We start from the raw sequence: 20,618 nt of genomic DNA, 5'->3' as shown, positions 1-20,618 counted from the left end.
ACTGCTGCCTTCTTTCTATGTCCTCACCTGGCCTTACCTCCATGTGTGCACATGGAGAGAGCAATCTCTCTTTCTTCCCCTTCTTATAAAGCCACTAAGCCTATTCTAAGGGCCCCAATCTCATGATCTAATTTAATCCCAATTACCTCCCAAAGCCCCCATCTCCAAACACCATCACACTGAGAGTTAGGGCTTCAACATATGAATTTGGGGAGATACAAACATTAAATCCATAACATTCTACCCCCGGTCCCCTCGAATCCATGTCTTTCTCATATGCAAAATACATTCATTCCATCCCAACAGCCCCAAAGTCTTAATTCATTCCCACATAAGCTCTAAAGTCTAAGTCCAAAGTCTCATCTAAATAACATCTAAATCAGGTAAGTGTGAGTCTCCTGGTATGATACATCCTGAGGCATAATTCCTCTCCAGCTGTGAAGCAAGGTATGTGCTTCCTAAACACAACGCTGGGCCAGGCATAGGAAAGACATTCCCATTCCAAAAGGGGGAAATAATAAAAAGGGAAAGGTGATGGGTCCCAAGCAAGTTCAAAACCTAGCAAGGTAAATTCCAACAGATCTTAAGGCTCTAGAATAATCCTCTTTGGTTCGACACTGTCTTACTTTGTTCTGTGGCTTTGCTGGCAGTGGCGGGGGATGGGGGTTGTCATGCCCACAAGGCTCTGCAGTTAGTCCCAGCCCCATGGCTCCAGAGGGGACTCCTAGTCCCAGGGTTTTATTTGGAGGTCAGAGGCTGTCTGGCCTATTGAGACTGAGGTGGAGGCCCTGGTGATCTCTGAATCACCTTCAGGGTCAATTTTCCCTCTTCTTGAAGAGCAGCACACATTCACAGCCAAACAGCTCTATTGTCCTGTCCCATCAAATCCAGGAAGTCCAAAAGCCTTCCTTCATTTCATCCCATTTCCATCCCATTCAGCTCATACTGGTAGTATTTCTATTTATATAATCCCATAAACTCTTTATCAAGTGATAGTCCAGCCACATCCTTGGTATTCTCTTCAGAACACACTTTCTCATTTTTTGCAATATGGATAAGAGAAGAACTTTCCAAATCTTTAAGTTCTGATTCCTTTTTGCTTAACAATCCCTTCTTCAATTCATATCTCTCCTCCCACATTTTACTATAAGTTGTCGGGAGAAACCAAGGCATTCCTTCAACACTTTGCCTAGAAATCTCCTTAATTTGTGAAATAAAATTCATATTTATGGCAAGATAAGAAAAATTTAAACATAAAAATTCTTCTCTGCCCTTTGGCCTCCCCTCTCCTTGCACTGTGCATTGTGTATCCTCATTATGCATTGACCAAACCTCCCCCATCAGCAGGAATACCTGCTCAACCATAAATAGCAACATTCTCCTAGCATCAAGACAACTCCTTGGGACTTCCCTGGTGGCACAGTGGGTAGGACTCCATGCTTCCAATGCAGAGGTCCTGTGTTCAGTCCCTGGTCAGGGAACTAGATCCCACATGCATGCTGCAACAAGAGTTCACATGCCACAACTGAGAAGCCCACGGGCAGCAACTAAGGAGCCCTGGAGCTGCAACTAAGGAGCCCGCCTGCCACAACTAAGACCTGGTGCAACCAAATAAATAAATAAACAGATATTTAGGAAAAAAAAAAAAAAAAGACAACTCCTTAAAAGATAACATTCCTTCTTGATCGTGTAAAGGGTCACATGACTCACCACGATGGCACTTAAAACTGGATTATGTAAGCTGTCAATAATACGCCACTTAATGTACAGCCCTCTGTCTCAAAAAACTTATATACACTGTGTCCTGACTTCTAAAGGGTGGAAAGGTTCTCAGAGCATCCTGAAATGGTCTTCCTGGGTTATAATCCTCAAATTTGGCTTGAATAAAATTTTCCAATTCCTTCTTAGATCAACTGATTAATTTTTGGTCAGCAGTTAAACGTCCAATTTCATTGCTCAAAAGGTCTACCTTTCACAAATCTAAAATACAACACAAATGAACATATCTACAAAACAGAAACCGACTCACAGACATAGAGAATAGACTTGTGGTTGCCAAAGGGCAGGGGGAGTGGGGGAGGGAAGGATTGGGGGGTTAGGATTAGCAGATGCAAACTAGTATATATAAAATGGATAAACAACACAGTCCTACTGTATAGACAGGGAACTATATTCAATATCCTGTGATAAACCATAATGGAAAAGAATATGAAAAAGAATATATGTATAACTGAATCACTTTGCTGTACAGCAGAAGTTAACACAACATTGTAAATCAACTATACATCAATAAAAAAATTTTTTTTAAAGTTCTACCTTCCACAGAGCACTAAAACGGGAACACAATTCATCAAGTTCTTTACCACTTTATGCTAAGGATCACCTTTCCTCCAGTTTCCAATAATATGTTCTTCAGTTCTATCTGAGACCTCACCAGAATCATCTTTAATATTTGTATTTCTAGCATGAACCTCAAAATTCTTCCAGCTTTTACTCATTACCCAATTCCAAAGTCACTTCCACATGTTTGTTTGTTACAGCAGCTCCTCGCTTCTCAGCACAAAAATCCGTATCAGTCTCTGCAGAGAAACAGAACCAATAGGCTGTATATATTAATATATATATAGTGACTCAATTCCTTATAATAAAACTCATTATATTTCCTTTATGTTTATATTTAATTTTAAAATTTTGTATATTTTTAAAATTTTATGTATATGAAGAGATTTATTATAAAGAATTGAGTCACACAATTATGGAGGCTGAGAAGTCCCAAGTTGGGCAGTCAGCAAGCTGGAGAACTAAGAGAGTCAATGACACCATTCCAGTCTGAGTTCAAGTTTGAAGGCAGGAGAACACTGATATTCTAGCCCAACGACAGTCAGGCAAAGAGAGACTCTTCTCTTACTCAGCCTTTTATTCTATTCAGGCCTTCAATGCATTGGATGAGGCCCACTTTGAAGAAGGCAATCTGCTTTTCTCAGTCTACCAATTCAAATGTTAATCTCATCCAGAAACACCCTCACAGACACACACAGAATAATGTTTAACCAAATATCTAAGCGCCCTGTGGTTCAGTCAAGTTAACACATAACAATAACCATCACACTCCCTGACTCCATCTCTTCTCTTCCCATTCTCAGTTAAGCCCACCCCAACAGGCTTCTGTCATCAGCACTTCATGGAAACTACTTTTGTCAAGGTCACAGTGTCCTCTGCTCTGCTAAAAGTCCATCTTCCTCATCTAGTTTGACATATTAGAAGGATCTGACATGGTAACCACCCCTCTTCCTTGATATATTCCATTTGACTCCCAGGACAACATGCTCTCTGTGATTTTCTTTACCACACTGGCTCATCTTTCTAAGCCTCCTTTGCTGGTTTCTCCATTTTCCATGATGTCTTTTTTTCTTTTTTTCTTTTAACATCTTTATTGGAGTATAATTGCTTTACAATGGTGTGTTAGTTTCTGCTTTATAACAAAGTGAATCAGTTATACATATACATATATCCTCATATCTCTTCCTTCTTGCGTCTCCCTCCCTCCCACCCTCCCTATCCCACCCCTCTAGGTGGTCACAAAGCACTGAGCTGATCTCCCTGTGCTATGCGGCTGCTTCCCACTAGCTATCTATTTTACGTTTGGTAGTATATATATGTCCATGCCATTCTCTAACTTTGTCCCAGCTTACCCTTCCCCCTCCCTGTATCCTCAAGTAAATTCTCTAGTAGGTCTGCATCTTTATTCCAGTCTTGCACCTAGGTTCTTCATGACCTTTTTTTTTTTTTTAATTCCATATATACGTGTTACCATACGGTATTTGTTTTTCTCTTTCTGACTTACTTCACTCTGTATGACAGACTCTAGGTCCATCCACCTCACTACAAATAACTCAATTTCGTTTCTTTTTATGGTTGAGTAATACTCCATTGTATATATGTGCCACATCTTCTTTATCGATTTGTCTGTTGATGGACACTTTGGTTGCTTCCATGTCCTGGCTATTGTAAATAGAGCTGCAATGAACATTTTGGTACATGACTCTTTTTGAATGATGGTTTTCTCAGGGTATATGCCCAGTAGTGGGATTGCTGGGTTATAGGGCAGTTCTATTTTTAGTTTTTTAAGGAACCTCCATACTGTTCTCCATGGTGGCTGTATCAATTTACATTCCCACCAACAGTGCAAGAGGCTTCCCTTTTCTCCACACCCTCTCCAGCATTTATTGTTTGTAGATTTTTTGATGATGGCCATTCTGACCAGTGTGAGATGATATCTCATTGTAGTTTTGATTTGCATTTCTCTAATGATTAATGATGTTGAGCATTCTTTCATGTGGCAATCTGTATATCTTCTTTGGAGAAATGTCTATTTAGGTCTTCTGCCCATTTTTGGATTGGGTTGTTTGTTTTTTTGTTACTGAGCTGCATGAGCTGCTTGTAAATCTTGGAGATTAATCCTTTGTCAGTTGCTTCATTTGCAAATATTTTCTCCCATTCTGAGGGTTGTCTTTTGGTCTTGTTTATGGTTTTCTTTGCTGTGCAAAAGCTTTTAAGTTTCATTAGGTCCCATTTGTTTATTTGTGTTTTTATTTCCCTTTCTCTAGGAGTTGGGTCAAAAAGGATCTTGCTGTGATGTATGTCATAGAGTGTTCTGCCTATGTTTTCCTCTAAAAGAGTTTGATAGTGTCTGGCCTTACATTTAGGTCTTTAATCCATTTTGACTTCATTTTTGTGTATGGTGATAGGGAGCATTCTAATTTCATTCGTTTACATGTAGCTGTCCAGTTTTCCCAGCACCACTTATTGAAGAAGCTGTCTTTTCTCCACTGTATATTCTTGCCTCCTTTATCAAAGATAAGGTGACCATATGTGTGTGGGTTTATCTCTGGGCTTTCTATCCTGTTCCATTGATCTATATTTCTGTTTTTGTGCCAGTACCATACTGTCTTGATTACTGTAGCTTTGTAGTATAGTCTGAAGTCAGGATGATTGATTCCTCCACCTCCATTTCTCTTTCTCAAGATTGCTTTGGCTATTCGGGGTCTTTTGTGTTTCCATACAAATTGTGAAATTTTTTGTTCTAGTTCTGTGAAAAATGCCAGTGGTAGTTTCAGAGGGATTGCATTGAATCTGTAGATTGCTTTGGGTAGTAGAGTCATTTTCACAATGTTGATTCTTCCAATCCAAGAACATGGTATACCTCTCCATCTCTTTGTATCATCTTTAATTTCTTTCATCAGTGTCTTATAATTTTCTGCATACAGGTCTTTTGTCTCCTTAGGTAGGTTTATTCCTAGATATTTTATTCTTTTTGTTGCAATGGTAAGTGGGAGTGTTATCTTAATTTCACTTTCAGATTTTTCATCACTAGTGTATAGGAATGCAAGAGATTTCTGTGCATTAATTTTGTATTCTGCTACTTTACCAAATTCATTGATTAGCTCTAGTAGTTTTCTGGTAGCATCTTTAGGATTCTCTATCTATAGCATCACGTCATCTGCAAACAGTGACAGCTTTACTTCTTCTTTCCCGATTTGGATTCCTTTTATTTCTTTTTCTTCTCTGATTGCTGTGGCAAAAACTTCCAAAACTATGTTGAATAATAGTGGTGAGAGTGGGCAACCTTGTCTTGTTCCTGATCTTAGTGGAAATGGTTTCAGTTTTTCACCATTGAGGATGATGTTGGCTGTGGGTTTGTCATATATGGCCTTTATTATGTTGAGGAAAGTTCCCTCTATGCCTACTTTCTGCAGGGTTTTTATCATAAATGGGTGTTGAATTTTGTCAAAAGCTTTCTCTTCATCGATTGAGATGATCATATGGTTTTTCTCCTTCAATTTGTTAATATGGTATATCACATTGATTGATTTGCGTATATTGAAGAATCCTTGCATTCCTGGGATAAGGCCCACTTGATCATGGTGTATGATCCTTTTAATGTGCTGTTGGATTCTGTTTGCCAGTATTTTGTTGAGGATTTTTGCATCTATGTTCATCAGTGATATTGGCCTGTAGTTTTCTTTCTTTGTGACATCTTTGTCTGGTTTTGGTATCAGGGTGATGGGGGCCTTGTAGAATGAGTTTGGGAGTGTTCCTCCCCCTGCTATATTTTGGGAGAGTTTGAGAAGGATAGGTGTTAGCTCTTCCCTAAATGTTTGATAGAATTCGCCTGTGAAGCCATCTGGTACTGGGCTTTTGTTTGTTGGAAGATTTTTAATCACAGTTTCAATTTCAGTGCTTGCGATTGGTCTGTTCTTATTTTCTATTTCTTCCTGGTTCAGTCTTGGAAGGATGTGCATTTCTAAGAATTTGTCCATTTCTTCCAGGTTGTCCATTTTATTGGCATAGAGTTGCTTGTAGTAACCTCTCATGATCCTTTGTATTTCTGCAGTGTCAGTTGTTACTTCTCCTTTTTCATTTCTAATTCTATTGATTTGAGCCTTCTCCCTTTTTTTCTTGATGAGTCTGGCTAATGGTTTATCAATTTTGTTTATCTTCTCAAAGAAACAGCTTTTAGTTTTATTGATCTTTGCTATCATTTCCTTCATTTCTTTTTCATCTATTTCTGATCTGATCTTTATGATTTCTTTCCTTCTGCTAACTTTGGGGTTTTTTTGTTCTTCTTTCTCTAATTGCTTTAGGTATAAGGTTAGGTTGTTTATTTCAGATGTTTCTTGTTTCTTAAGGTAGGATTGTATTGCTATAAACTTCCCTCTTAGAACTGCTTTTGCTGCATCCCATAGGTTTTGGGTTGTTGTGTTTTCATTGTCATTTGTTTCTAGGTATTTTTTGATTTCCTCTTTGATTTCTTCAGTGATCTCTTGGTTATTAAGTAGTGTATTGTTTAGCCTCCATGTGTTGTATTTTTGACAGATTTTTTCCTGTAATTGATATCTAGTCTCATAGCGTTGTGGTTGGAAAAGATACTTGATACGATTTCAATTTTCTTAAATTTACCAAGGCTTGATTTGTGACCCAAGATATGATCTATCCTGGAGAATGTTCCATGAACACTTGAGAAGAATGTGTATTCTGTTGTTTTTGGATGGAATGTCCTATAAATATCAATTAAGTCCATCTTGTTTAATGTATCATTTAAAGCTAGTGTTTCCTTATTTATTTTCATTTTGGATGATCTGTCCATTGCTGAAAGTGGGGTGTTAAAGTCCCCTACTATGATTGTGTTACTGTCAATTTCCCCTTTAATGGCTGTTAGCATTTGCCTTATGTATTGAGTTGCTCCTATGTTGGGTGCATAAATATTTATAATTGTTATATCTTCTTCTTGGATTGATCCCTTGATCGTTATGTAGTGTCCTTCTTTGTCTCTTGTAATAGTCTTTGTTTTAAGGTCTATTTTGTCTGATATGAGAATTGCTACTCCAGCTTTCTTTTCATTTCCATTTGCATGGAATATCTTTTTCCATCCCCCACTTTCAGTCTGTATGTGTCCCTAAGTCTGAAGTGGGTCTCTTGTAGACAGCATATATACGGGTCTTGTTTTTGTATCCATTCAGCCAGTCTATGTCTTTTGGTTGGAGCATTGAATCCATTTACATTTAAGGTAATTATCAGTATGTATGTTCCTATTACCATTTTCTTAATTGTTTTGGGTTTGTTATTGTCGGTCTTTTCCTTCTCTTGTATTTCCTGCCTAGAGAAGTTCCTTTATCATTTGTTGTAAAGCTGGTTTGGTGGTGCTGAATTCTTTTAGCTTTTGCTTGTCTGTAGAGCTTTTAATTTCTCCATCAAATCTGAATGAGATCCTTGCTGGGTAGAGTAATCTTGGTTGTAGGTTTTTCCCCTTCATCACTTAAATATGTCCTGCCACTCCCTTCTGGCTTGCAGAGTTTCTGCTGAAAGATCAGCTGTTAACCTTATGGGGATTCCCTTTTATGTTATTTGTTGTTTTTCCCCTGCTGCTTTTAATATTTTTTCTTTGTATTTAATTTTTGATAATTTGATAAATATGTGTCTTGGCATGTTTCTCCTTGGATTTATGCTGTATGGGACTCTCTGTGCTTCCTGGACTTGATTAACTATTTCCTTTCCCATATTAGGGAAGTTTCCAACTATAATCTCCTCAAATATTTTCTCAGTCCCTTTCTTTTTCTCTTCTTCTTCTGGGACCCCTATAATTCAAATGTTGGTGCATTTAATGTTGCCCCAGAGGTCTCTGAGACTGTCCTCAATTCTTTTCATTCATTTTTCTTTATTCCGCTCTGCAGTAGTTATTTCCACTATTTTATCTTCCAGGTCACTTACCCGTTCTTCTGCCTCAGTTATTCTGCTATTGATCCCTTCTAGAGAATTTTTAATTTCATTTATTGTGTTGTTCATCAGTGTTTTTTGCTCTTTAGTTCTTCTAGGTCCTTGTTAAACGTTTCTTGTATTTTCTCCATTCTATTTCCAAGATTTTGGATCATCTTTACTATCATTATTCTGAATTCTTTTTCAGGTAGACTGCCTATTTCCTCTTCATTTGTTAGGTCTGGTGGGTTTTTGCCTGGCTCCTCATCTGCTGTGTGCCCATGACCTCTTAATGTTGGGATACCTTAGGTTTCAGTTCTTGGACATCTCCTCACCTTACAATCTTTCCATTGGAGATTCTATTCCATCTCATGACTATAAACACATCTCTATGTCCACAGTTCTTAAAGTTACATCTTTAGCTCTAACCTCTCTACTGAACTCTCAGTTCATATGTTCTATGATCTCTAATAGACATCTCAACCTCAGCATGTCCAAAATTGAACTCTTACTATCTCCCACCTTCAGACATGCTCTATTCACAACCTTCTCCACCTCAAAAGATAACTTTCATCTTACGTGATTTCCATGTGGCGTTGAATACTATGGGTCACTCCAGTTCTCTAGATATTTTCTTAGCTACTGTGACTCCATCTTCTCCTAGTTTTCCTCTGATGGCCCTGGCATCCTGAACTCAGCCTCCTACATGGACTTCTATCAATACTCAAAGTTTAGGACCTAAACATTAAGCTTCCTCAGACTTCCACACACAAATCTGTTGCAGGAAACAAATCTGTTCCAGGGCCCAAGAATGGGCTCTTGTCTAACCCCAGAAATGTATTGTCTGAGGAGATACACATGCTGACAAAGCAAGAGAATTTATTGGGAAAGGGGCACCCGGGTGGAGAGCAGGAGTGTAAGGGAGCCCAGGAAAACTGCTCTGCCACGTGGCTCGCAGTTGGGTTTTATGGTGATGGGGTTAGTTTCCAGGTTGTCTCTGGCCAATCATTCTGACTCAGGGTCCTTCCCGGTGGTGTGTGCATCGCTTAGCCAAGATGGATGCCAGTGAGAAGGATTCTGGGAAGTTGGTAGGACATACAGACTGGTGTCTCCTCTCTCCTTTTGACCATTCCTGAATTCTTCTGGTTGGTGATAGCTTGTTAGTTCCACATTTCTTACCAGGACCTCCTGTTGTAAGATAACTCATGCAAGTGGTTACTATCGTGCCTGGCCAGGGTGGGCAGTTTCAGTCAGTGGTTCCCCTAACAAATCTATTTTTCCAAATACCCATTCTCCAAGCTAGAAACCTGGTGCTCATCATGGTCTCCTTTCACTTATCCTCTACATTTTATTGATCATCAAATCAATACTATCCTACCTTCAAAATATTGTTCATATGTTTCCATGTTTTTCTACCCCCTCTATCTTAATTCAGGCCCTCATTGCTTCTTGCCTCCTAGCTGGTCCCTCTGCCTCCAGTCTTGTACCCCTCTAAATCCATCCACTACACTGGTTTGTATGTATTTTTCTAAAGTATAAATCATTATATCATTTCCTTGATTAAAATCTTTTCCTGTTTAAAATATTTTCCATATTGAAAATCGTCTGTTTTCACTATCAAGTCCAAGCTCTATAGCATAACACTCAAAGCCCTCTAGAATATGATTTCTGCTTACCTCTCTGGCATAATCTGCTACTTAGACACACTCTTTACACTCACCATTGAAAACTCTTTGCAGTGCCCCACAGCCAAGTTTGTTTCAATTATGCTGAAAAGATAATATAGTACTTTTTGAGTTTAAGTTTATGTAAGCCTCTATACCAGAGCTAAATAAATACTGGTTTTCAAAAAGAGATATAAATTAAATTCTAGAAACTGCAGAGCTAGATGACAAGCCTCTAGAAAAATTTAGAATGGATAAACTAAAAGATGTTTTATGAGACCAAATGCTAATCACTAGGGGCAGCTTAGATTAATAAATAATTGATTACTACAGGTTAACTTCTTTTATATTTATCAGAATGGTTTATCAGAGGCATGCCTTTGACATAGCATAATTGGCTCTACAATAACATATATGAAATTTAGTGTAGTCATAAAAAAACTCATGGTTGTATTTTGGGATCAAGTTAATGGTCTATAATGACAGGGAGTCATTCCCTGTCCCTACCCTTGCCTTTTAGCACCACTTTCCTACCCATAGTCAAGTGTTTCATGGGGTATGAAACATTTTTTAAATTAAGAATAAAGTTTAATATCAATCTAATAACTATAGCCACAATAGTGGAATGCATCTTGAAGTTGACAAATTTTCTGACAAGCTGTGAGCTCTCAGCTTTAGGCCAAGTTGTGCCACTGCTGGATTTAAGCCTGTCCAAGCTTGTTTGGGGAACGACATAGGCAGAACCCACAGAGTTCTCTTTGTGTGAGGAGCTGAGGTATCACCTGAGAGAGAACTTTTCCCAAAGGAATCAGGCAAAACAAGCTGATTCGGTAACACAGCTTTGGTGGGAGGAGAAGGACAATTCTGAGCACAGAGTGGTGATTGTCAATTATATTTACTGCCAAGAACAATCTCCAAGGACTTATATTTCAGTCCTGTGAAGGAGGGAGTAATGTAAGCAAAATCAAAGAACTGTGTACTCATTATCTATTGTCAGATAACAAATTAGCACACATTTAGTGGCTAAAAACAACACACATGTATCATCTCACAGAATCTGGGCATAGTGTAACCAGGTCCTCTGTTTCAGGGTCTCTCATGATGCTGCAGTCAAGGTTTCTGGCATCTCATCTGAAAGCTCAACTGGAGAGGGATCTGCTCCCAATTTCACACACTTGTTAGCAGGATTCAATGATCTATGTCCTGTTGGGCTGGGGACCTCCGTTTCTTGCCTGCTGACAGCCAGTAGCTGCCCTCAGGTCCTTTTCACTGGGCCTCCCATACGTGGATGCTTGCTTCATGCATGCAAGCCCAGAAGGCAGTCAGGGGAGTCTCCTAGCAACACGGAAGTTTAAGTGCTATGTAATGTAAGTATGGAAGTGACACCCCATCACCTCTGCCATAGTCTGTTGGTTGGAAGCTAGACACAGATCCCACCCGCAGTAAAGGTAAAATGGTTACACAGGGCATCAATACCAGGAAACAGATAATTGAGGACCATTTTAGAGTTTCTCTGCCTCAAACTGATTTATCAAAAACTCAAAGTCATTGAGGTATCAGCAGCATGACTTTAGTACTGCTTTAACACAGTGCTACAAAAGAGAAGAGTATTTAATGATGGAACCTCATTGTGAGTCTGAAAGCACAGGGAACCTAGAGGGGACTTAGGAGACAATCTGAGGTTGAAGAGCACTAAAACACACTTAAAATTCTTTGTATTTTGGCTTAGGACAAGCCTTTAAGGGAAAATACTCATTTGAATTCAATAAATGTAAATACCCACACGGTGGCAGTAGATGCCAGGAAATTCTAGGTAATTATAAGCCAGTGAGGTACAGAAGAGCAAATTTATCTTCCTATATGGCAACCCAGGTTTTCCTTTTTGTCTAATGCTTCTTTCTGAGAAGACTCAATAACTTCCGGGTCCTCTTCAAAAGGATGTGATAAGGGATTCTCTCCTTCTTTCTTTATGTGTATTCTGCCACAGTCTCCTCAAGCCCCACAAATCTGGGCTAATCCAGAGAGACTCCCTCAGAAATCTCTAGACTAGAAATAGGCACCAGTCTCTATATTCATGTTTGCCCCAAATTCCAGAGGGTACAAGCCAAGTTCTCCTAATAATTTCATCACCATACTTCCGTGACAGCTCCAGGGGAGATCTACATGTTCTGTGACTCAGCAAGCATCCAACTGAGAAATAAATGCCCCTCTCCTGCTTCTTGTAGGCTTAATGATCTTTTCAATTAACTGTCTTAATGCTCTCTTGGATAGATGTGATAGATTCAACCCTTGGGGAAATGGTTGGGGGAAGAAATGAAAAGAACAATGATTCTGGAGTCATGGTCAGTTTGAATAGACTCCTTTTCTATAAGAATAGCATGAGGGAAGTGAGATTGCCTCTCCTCATAAATCAGCTCCTGCTGGTGCTCCAGCTGCTAGGCAGCCCTAAAGCAAGGGATTTAGCCACAGTTATGCAGGGAAAACTTCTGAATTGAAGACAGGTACCTCCAGGGCAGACGTCAACAAGACAGCATCAGGGTGGTCTGGATCAATCCCAACCTCACTCTCACTTGCTCCTAAGTACTGATAATAAGTACACAAGGATTTCTGGACAAATAAAAGGAGAGCCTTGAGGGAAACGGACCAGAACTGCTGCCAATATAGGCCTGTAGAGCCCCCATGTTCTGTTCTATATCACTAATGGGAGCTATTTCCACCCCAAATTATAAAACCGTTAGCCTCAATTACTTTTTTTAAATATTAGGGTTTGTAAAGAAGATTTCACAACTGAAATTAAGTGAGCCAATGCAATGTTCTTCACACCCTCAGGCAGCCTCCATCCATTTGATGCAGCTGTCTGCTGAAATGTGCCAACAGGGCAGTTAAAAATAGATGGCAGCTCCCTGAAAGGAGTTGCATTATTGATTTATATAGCCTTCCATATTTATTTGTCTAGATCATTTGTCTCCAAATGTTTTTGCCTGTATGCACGTAAAAGAAATTTGAAAAACAATGTATCATTCACGAATTTTTTAAGTTGACCATCTAATATTTTTTAATATGTTTAAAAGTTTATTTATCCTTGAGTTAATATTACCTTATTACTAGAATGAGTCAGGATTTAGCTATTCCTGTTTTTCACTTATATTTATAGCACTAAAAAATCTTATTTTTATACATAAGTAGATGAGAGTGAAAGTTTTGTTAGTAAAATTTTAAATATATTAAGCATATATTTTGCATCTGATAATTAGAACAATATATTGACATCAGAGAAGGAGAACTTGATTTAATAAAGCTGGTTTTCTGAAGTTTAGGGTACTATATCATAGGTGATTTTTTTTTTAATATTTTGTTCTACAGTCCTTATATATTAGTATAGGTCCTACTTTTTTAAGAGCATGGAAAGGAATGATGAGAAAAACAGAAAGACAAAGAGAAAGAGAAATAGAAAAAGTATCAGGTCCAGGGATGGATTCAGGTTTTGTTAGCCTGAAGCCTATATAACATGAGGTGCAGACCTCTTTTAAAAAAGAAGACAACATTATAAATTTTAAAAATTAGGTGGAAAAGTAAATATTTATGTAACATGAGAATAAAATCATGACAAATTATACACTTTAAAAGGATGATAAATTCCACAAACATCATATAACCTAGAAAAGTATAACAATATCAATAACAATATTAATTAATATCTCTATAACAATTTTTCTACACTTTCTGGCTCAATACTTTCAATCATCTCTTCAAATGACAATGCCTTTTTATACCATTTTCTATGGGAAAAAGATAATCGAGATTTTTCTTCAACATAGTTGGTACATTTTATTATTGATAGTTTAGAAAAGCTACTTTCTGCTTCATTGTTAGTGGAAGTTACTGGTTAAGCCACATCCACCATTTCCTCCCAGTTTCTTTCTCAGGAGGTGCTTCTTGCCAGGGCAAGCCCTTAGACACTCCAGCCCTTTGACTGGCCAGGCTAAAGCTCTGGCATGGGGGCCACAGCCCTGGGGACAGCTCTGCCAGGTCTCCTTGATCCCCTTTCTCACCTGCCACGCGAGAGTGCTGCTCTGATATGACTCCCTCAAGAGTAACTCATTATTTGATAATAGTGAGAATATAAAAGAGGTAAGTTAGTCAAACAACAAAAACAACAATTGTCATTGCACCAACTGTCCCATGCTATTGAATCTGGAACAACCCCCAAAGGGTCAAACTACTCCTTTACTAATGCCGTGCCTCACACTTACTAGACATTCATATTAGGCAGGAAAAGACAATGGTCTATGAAAGGTTTATGATTATAAGAGGCTTCTGCAATACCAATATGTTGATTGTTCCTCTGAAGATTTTGCACCCCAGGGTGATGCATCATGGAAGATTTGTGTGGATAAGAGGTATTTCTTTTGAAAAGTTGGGAAATGGTAACTGTAAAAGAGAATTTGGGCAAGGGAAAAGGAGAAACAGCATTAATATATATTCTCTGGTTGCTGGATAGATTATTCTCCAAGGCTATACTGTTCTCTGATTTGAGCCAACATTGATACTGTTACTCCCATTATTCAAACCTTCTGTATCTTTTCTAATATTTTATCTGCTTAATCTACCATTAATTTTGTGATATATGTTGAAATAGTCTATTGTAATTGTAGATTTATCAGTTTCTCCCTGTAGTTCTATCCACTTTTGCTTTGTAAATATTGAGTATGTTTTATTAGGTATACACAAGTTTAATATTGTTATACGTTTCTGGTGAATTGAATCTTATTCTAGCATTTATCCCATTATATTAATTACTGGTTTATTTGCATGTTTTTCCATTAGAATGCTGGCCTATTGAGAAAGGTCAGTGTTTGACCCATGGGTGAATACCTGTTACCACTATTATAGCTCAGGCTCTGATTACCTCTTTCCTGACTATTAATATAGCCTCCTAACCAGACCAGTACTAAACTGCCAATTTCAGCCCCTTGAAGTTTCTGTCAGATTAATATTCTTCGAGAACAGCTCTGATCATATTACTCCTTTTTAAAACAGTGGGTTCCTATTGCTCACGGAATAAAGTACAAACTTCATAACCCATCATTCAAATTTCTCAATGACCTGAAATTCACTCATTTTCTCCTCACATACTAGGAAATCAATCAAACTGAAATCCTCACTAACCTTACACAGATCCTACATCCCTTCTGCTTTCCACATATAATATTGAGATCATGGTATAATTTCCCTTCACACTCTGCAAGTTCAAACCCTTTAAAGTCAATCTTAGAAGCCTCTTCTCAAAGTTTTTGGCATATTCACCCCAATAAAAATATTCTCTCCTTCTTTTGAATGATGTTATGGACTGAATGTTTGTGTTTTCTCAGAAATTCAAATGTTGAAGCCCAAACGCCAATGTGACTATTTAGAGACAGAGCCTGTGAGGAAGTGATAAAGGTTAAATGAGATCATAAGGGTAGGGCCCTAATCTGACAGGGCTGGTACCCTTATGAGGAAGAAACCCCAGAGCTCTCTCTCTCCACCATGTGAAGACACAGTGAGAAGATAGCTGTCTGCAAACAAAGGAAAGAGCTCTCACCAGGAATAAAATCAGTCGGCACCTTGATCTTAGACTTCCCAGCCTCCGGAACTGTGAGAAATACATTTCTGTTGTTTAAGCCACCCAGTTTGTGGTATTTTGTCATGACAGCCTGAGCTGATTAACACAAATGACAACATACTACTTTATCAATATCTCTTCTTGGGTTTAGATTTTTTTTCCATTGAATTATCATTGCTCATGTGGCATGGTTTTTCTTAGTTATTAATGTCTAATAATTAATAATGATTCAAAGAACCCAGCAACCTCCATACCAAATAAATAATCTCATATGCATGCTTGCAGAACCAGGTTTACTTGTCAGATTTATATTTATTTGGTATCTCGTCATCAAAAACTTGAGTCCTTAAAAGTTTGTTTACAAGATCTTATGCAATATTTTAAAAACTAAAATGATTCTTTGTTACATAATCCTTAACCTCCAAGACTAAGATGTTTGTTTTCAAGGTTTGTTATGAAAAATTATGTCTACTTCTTATGTATTTAATATAGGAATTTGAATTTGAATATATTCTTCAAATATAAAATATTTGAGTAATATTTTTAACTCAAAGGCTCTGATTTCGCTGATTGTGTTAGAATGAATTCACCCAGAATAAAATATTGTTTGAATTCTCCTAGAATTAAAAAAGCACCTATTTCCCTTCTAGCATAGGTTGTGCAAGTAAAAACAGTGAATGACTATAGTAGAATTATTTTTAAAAACACAACGCAGAATCTCTACTTTTTCATCTATACAAATGTGCTTTGTATTTGTATGGCATTTCTTTTTCCCAAATTCTTTAATTTATACATTACTCTGACAGTTACTGCATGCCTGCAATGTGTCATGAACTGTGTTGGCACCGAGAAAAAAAAATGAGCAAAAAAGTAGAAGATTTGTGACCACCTAGAGGGGTGGGATAGGGAGGGTGGGAGGGAGACACAACAGGGAGGAGATATGGGGATATATGTATATGTATAGCTGATTCACTTTGTTATAAAGCAGAAACTAACACACCATTGTAAAGCAATTATACTCCAAGAAAGATGTTTTTAAAAAAAAGGTTATGCTAATCTTTCTTAAATTCCTCAAAAATAAATAAAATTATAAGAGAATTGATATTTCTACATAACCATTAATGGGATTAGAAACTGGAATAACTTTTTGGTAGATGTGACAACTGTGATAATATGTGTGTGTCTAATTCTATGAGTAATTTGACTTTTAGGAATTTATCCTGCAAATAAACTTTCACAAAATGGGGGGGAAAAAAAAGTGGAAGAGACAGATGATAATTAAATTTTTAAAACTACAACCAATATTTACATAGTGCTTACTATGTTCCAGGCCCTGTTCTAAGCATTGTATATACACTAAATCATTTAAGACGCACAACAACCCTTAAAATAGGTTCTATTAGTATCCCCATGTTAAAAATAAGGAAACTGAGGCACCAAGAATTTAAGACCCAAGATTCCAAGCCAAGTAGTCTTGGTTTGAAAACCCTTGCTCAACTGTACTCACCTCACTAATCACACAAGTAAATGCAAAATTGCTACTGTACTAGGCAGTAAGAAAGAGATGCCATTAAAGGGCTCCATAATGGGGAGTGGGAGCTGGTCAGGAAGAACAAGGGAGGCTCCCTGAGGAAGTCTGCTTGAGTTGAGATTGGAAGAATAGGTTAAGTAGCAGAGATGGGTGAGAGGAGTCTTCCTGGCAGAGAGAGCAACAAATAAAATAGCCCTGTGGTAGAGCATGAACAAAGGACTGAACCACAGCTAGTTGCCTCAAGCAGGAACACAGGAGGGAATGATGATGGAGGATGAGATTGGGGAGGGTAGAGAGCTATGAGAGGTAAGGGTGGAGGTAGATCATTTAGGCCCATCTAGGCCAATGTAAAGAATTTCACTCATCTTTATCTATGTTATTCTGATTAAGAGCTAATTTTCTACTTCAAAAGGTAAAGCTAGAAGCAGATTTTTTGTTTCCTCTAAAAGAAGGCTGTCACATAGAGATAAAGACTCACAAGCTATGGATAAACTATTGTATCCAGCTTTTTGTTGTTGCTGGTGGTGGGAGGGTTGACCTGTTCACCATACTGAAGCTAGTTCATCAAAGCTTGACGCACAAGTATAAAGGTGAATATTAAAGTTCTGCATGGGGATGAGAGTCCCCAGAAAAAGAGCAGAGTAGAAGACAGTGCCAAAATTTAATTCTCAATTGGCAGAGGATGAGCCTAAAAAGATTTAAAGAAAAAGAAAGGGTTTGGGGGAGAGGAGAGAGGGAGAGAGAAGGAAAGAATGAAAGAGAGAAAGGAAGGAAAGAAGGAAGGAAAACAGGAAGGAAGGAAGAAAAAAGAACAATCTGAGAGGTAAAAGGAAAATCAAAAGAGTGTTGTCAATAGAGGCAAGAGAAAAATGTTACAAGGCAAGGAGAGGTTAACAATTTCAGATACTACTGAGCTACCAAGTCAGATAAGAAACGAGATTTAGCATCGTGAAAGTCATTGGTAACCTAACAGGAGCCATGGGAATAGGGCAACAATTCTCAACCAGAGGCAATTTTGCTTTGCAGGAGTCATTTGGTAATGTCTGAAAACATTTTTGGTTGTCACAGCTGCAGGGAGAGAGCTGCTACAGGTATCTAGTGAATAAAGACCAGGGATGCTGCTAAACATCCTAAAATGTGCAGGACAGTGTCGCAAATATAAAACATTGGCCTAAAATGCCAACAGTGCCAAGGTTAAGAAATCCTGAGATGGAGCAATGTAGGCAGATGTTAGATTGGAAAAGGCTTAGAAGTGGCTAGGCGGAAAGAAATAGAAACAGTACATAGAAACCGTTTTTCAAAAATTTGAACAGAGGAAATAGGGCAGTAACTAGAAGGGAATGAAGAAATCTAGAGAAAATTTCTCTCTCTCTCTTTCCTTTCCTCTCTTTCTCTTAATTGGGAGATACTTGATCCTGTTTTTAAAAGCTTCAATTGAAGAGAGTTTGAATATTCAGACAAAAGATAATCCATAATTTCAGGTACCTTAGAAGGTGGGAGGGAGTAAAATAAAAGTACCAGAGGAGGGTTTAGCCTTAGCAAAACTAATTACACCCATACTGTAACAGAAGGAAACTAGAATAGTATGGACAGATAATAGGACAGGTGATGCAGTTCTCATTTAAGGGCTTCTATTTTCTCTATAAAATAAAAATCAATATCATATTCTGAGAATCATGGGTGATGAGAGGAAGAAGGTTTGAAGAAGCCTGAAATAATCATTATGGAAAGTGGGAGAGAGCTTGACTGAGAATCATTACAGGATTGCTGTACAGTTTGAAGTTGCTTTAATTAATTTTTTGTAATATCAATAGGCTCTATCGTGTAACTCTCTCCAGCAGTGCTTGGCTGCTCAGGCACAGATGCAGAGAAAGCAGACAGTTGGTTTACCTACGGTTGCAGCCCTTGGCAGATGTCACAAAGAAGACAGAAGGGGAAGGAAGTTTAAGCTATTAGCAACAGTATTATTGAACAGTACATCATGGAATCTTGCTGGACAAAGAGAGATGTGAATAAGGGAGACATATGGATGAGAAGAAAATGCATGAGTTAACAGTCATCAATAGGAGGACATTTTATCCAAGGCAAAATGGGAATATGGCAGTGACTTCAATCTATGCTACAAATATACAAATTGAGATATGAACTCTCCCAAAGCAGGGTATGCAGAACAAAGCCTTGATTATCATCAATAAATGTGCTGTGCAAGATGGGTCCCCTGAGGTTCACCAGAGCTCTGGGTGAATTTTACAATATCATATTAAAGAATATGCTTTATCGAGGAAACTCAAGGAGTCAGCAACAAGAAAAGTCACAGGTCCTTTGATTTTCCCATTTTTCCCATGAGGAAGTACACAGGGCCCCTGGCCATCTGATGGACACTTGGTCCAGTGTTCTAGGGCAGATCCCCCACCTCACTGTTGCTCTCCTTTCTTACAGGGCAAGCATGATAGCAACCTTAATCAGAAGAGATAAGCACACAACATAAATGTTAGGCAGTCTGGATTGCATGCAATATATTTAAAGGGAGTAACTGTGAAAGCTAGCTGCCCAGCACCTGAGGACAGCGGAGACCATAGAAAGCTGTAGTTCCTGCAAGAGGGTAAAATAACACCACCAGTCTAATAGGAAGCTGAGTTCAAGTGTGGCTTCTCGCACTGGTTGAAGGGTGATTCCTGGTTCCAGATAGCCCAGTGCTTCGGTAACCAAGAGTGAGCTCTCCGGGTTACTTTCAGACAAGCCTGCCCTTTGTGCCATGAAATTTTATACCTTATTCAACAAATGACATTTACAATAGCTTGTTGTAAATATATTTCAGCAGACTTCTCTCACTTTATTTCTTCAACATCCTGTGTGGTTTTTAAAGAAAAGGAAGAAACAGAGGATATGGTTGCAAAGTGAAGAGAGGTTTTATGAAACAAACCATAATGTTGTTGGCACTTATCAACTAAAAATGTTTAAGTGTAACTTACAGAGAATATTTCTAAATGTGATTTCTGATACATACACAAAAATAATATACATATAAATACCTAAATTTCATAATGACAACATATTCCATGAGGGGTTTTTCCTTTTATAACAAAGATGGGGAAAAAAAAACAAAACAAAGCTAAGAAAACAGAGAACAGAAAATGTCCAATAAAGATTTTCTTTAATTGGTTTAGAGTTCTAGAATAAAATAACAGAATGTTTATCACTAAGACACAGAAAGTATAGCTACTGCCAAGACACATGAAATTTCTGAGGTCCAAGATTTCTGTAATATGCAAAGTTAAACAAAACAAAAAGTTGAACACAGCAGAGAAAGCTACCAAGTAGTCCTTTTTGTGGTTTTATTTTATTTTACTCTAAAGCTGCTTTAAAATATGCAATATTGATATTAGTGGCAACTCACATTTATGATTGAATTCGGCAGTAAACAGAACCTCATTACCTCAATGTTATTGAGAGAGATGCCGTGGGAGAAAGTCTTCAAGTTGATCAGAGAGAGAATATGTCCCCTGGAAGCTAGAAGTGATGGTTTGTCTCCAAAAACAAAAATCATCAAGTGAAAAGAGGTGAA

General features: G+C 38.0%; 2 protein-coding genes across 5 annotated transcripts in view; one reads left to right on the top strand and one right to left on the bottom strand.

Annotated features, from left to right (window-relative positions):
• FRRS1 (ferric chelate reductase 1) overlaps window positions 1-20,618 on the bottom strand; it is a 99,107-nt gene that overhangs the window by 62,578 nt on the left and 15,911 nt on the right. Inside the window, exon 2 of one of the 4 annotated variants that reach the window (XM_082452146.1) lies at window positions 9,974-14,348. The exons of 1 other annotated variant lie outside the window; for it this stretch is intronic. The gene's annotated coding sequence lies outside the window, so the exon portion shown is untranslated. Of the gene's footprint in view, window positions 1-9,973; window positions 15,349-20,618 lie in introns of those variants that run through there. 2 more of the 4 variants (XM_082452147.1, XM_082452145.1) reach the window with 2 other exon arrangements.
• AGL (amylo-alpha-1,6-glucosidase and 4-alpha-glucanotransferase) overlaps window positions 15,450-20,618 on the top strand; it is a 101,694-nt gene continuing 96,525 nt past the window's right edge. The window contains exon 1 of the mRNA XM_082451877.1: window positions 15,450-15,554. The gene's annotated coding sequence lies outside the window, so the exon portion shown is untranslated. The remainder of the gene's footprint in view (window positions 15,555-20,618) is intronic.

This window comes from Balaenoptera physalus (genome assembly GCF_965194825.1).
Source record: "Balaenoptera physalus genome assembly, chromosome: 1".
NCBI classification, from domain to species: domain Eukaryota; kingdom Metazoa; phylum Chordata; class Mammalia; order Artiodactyla; family Balaenopteridae; genus Balaenoptera; species Balaenoptera physalus.
The sequence above is the reverse complement of the archived record's forward strand: the minus strand, read 5'-3'. Positions and strand labels throughout refer to the sequence as shown.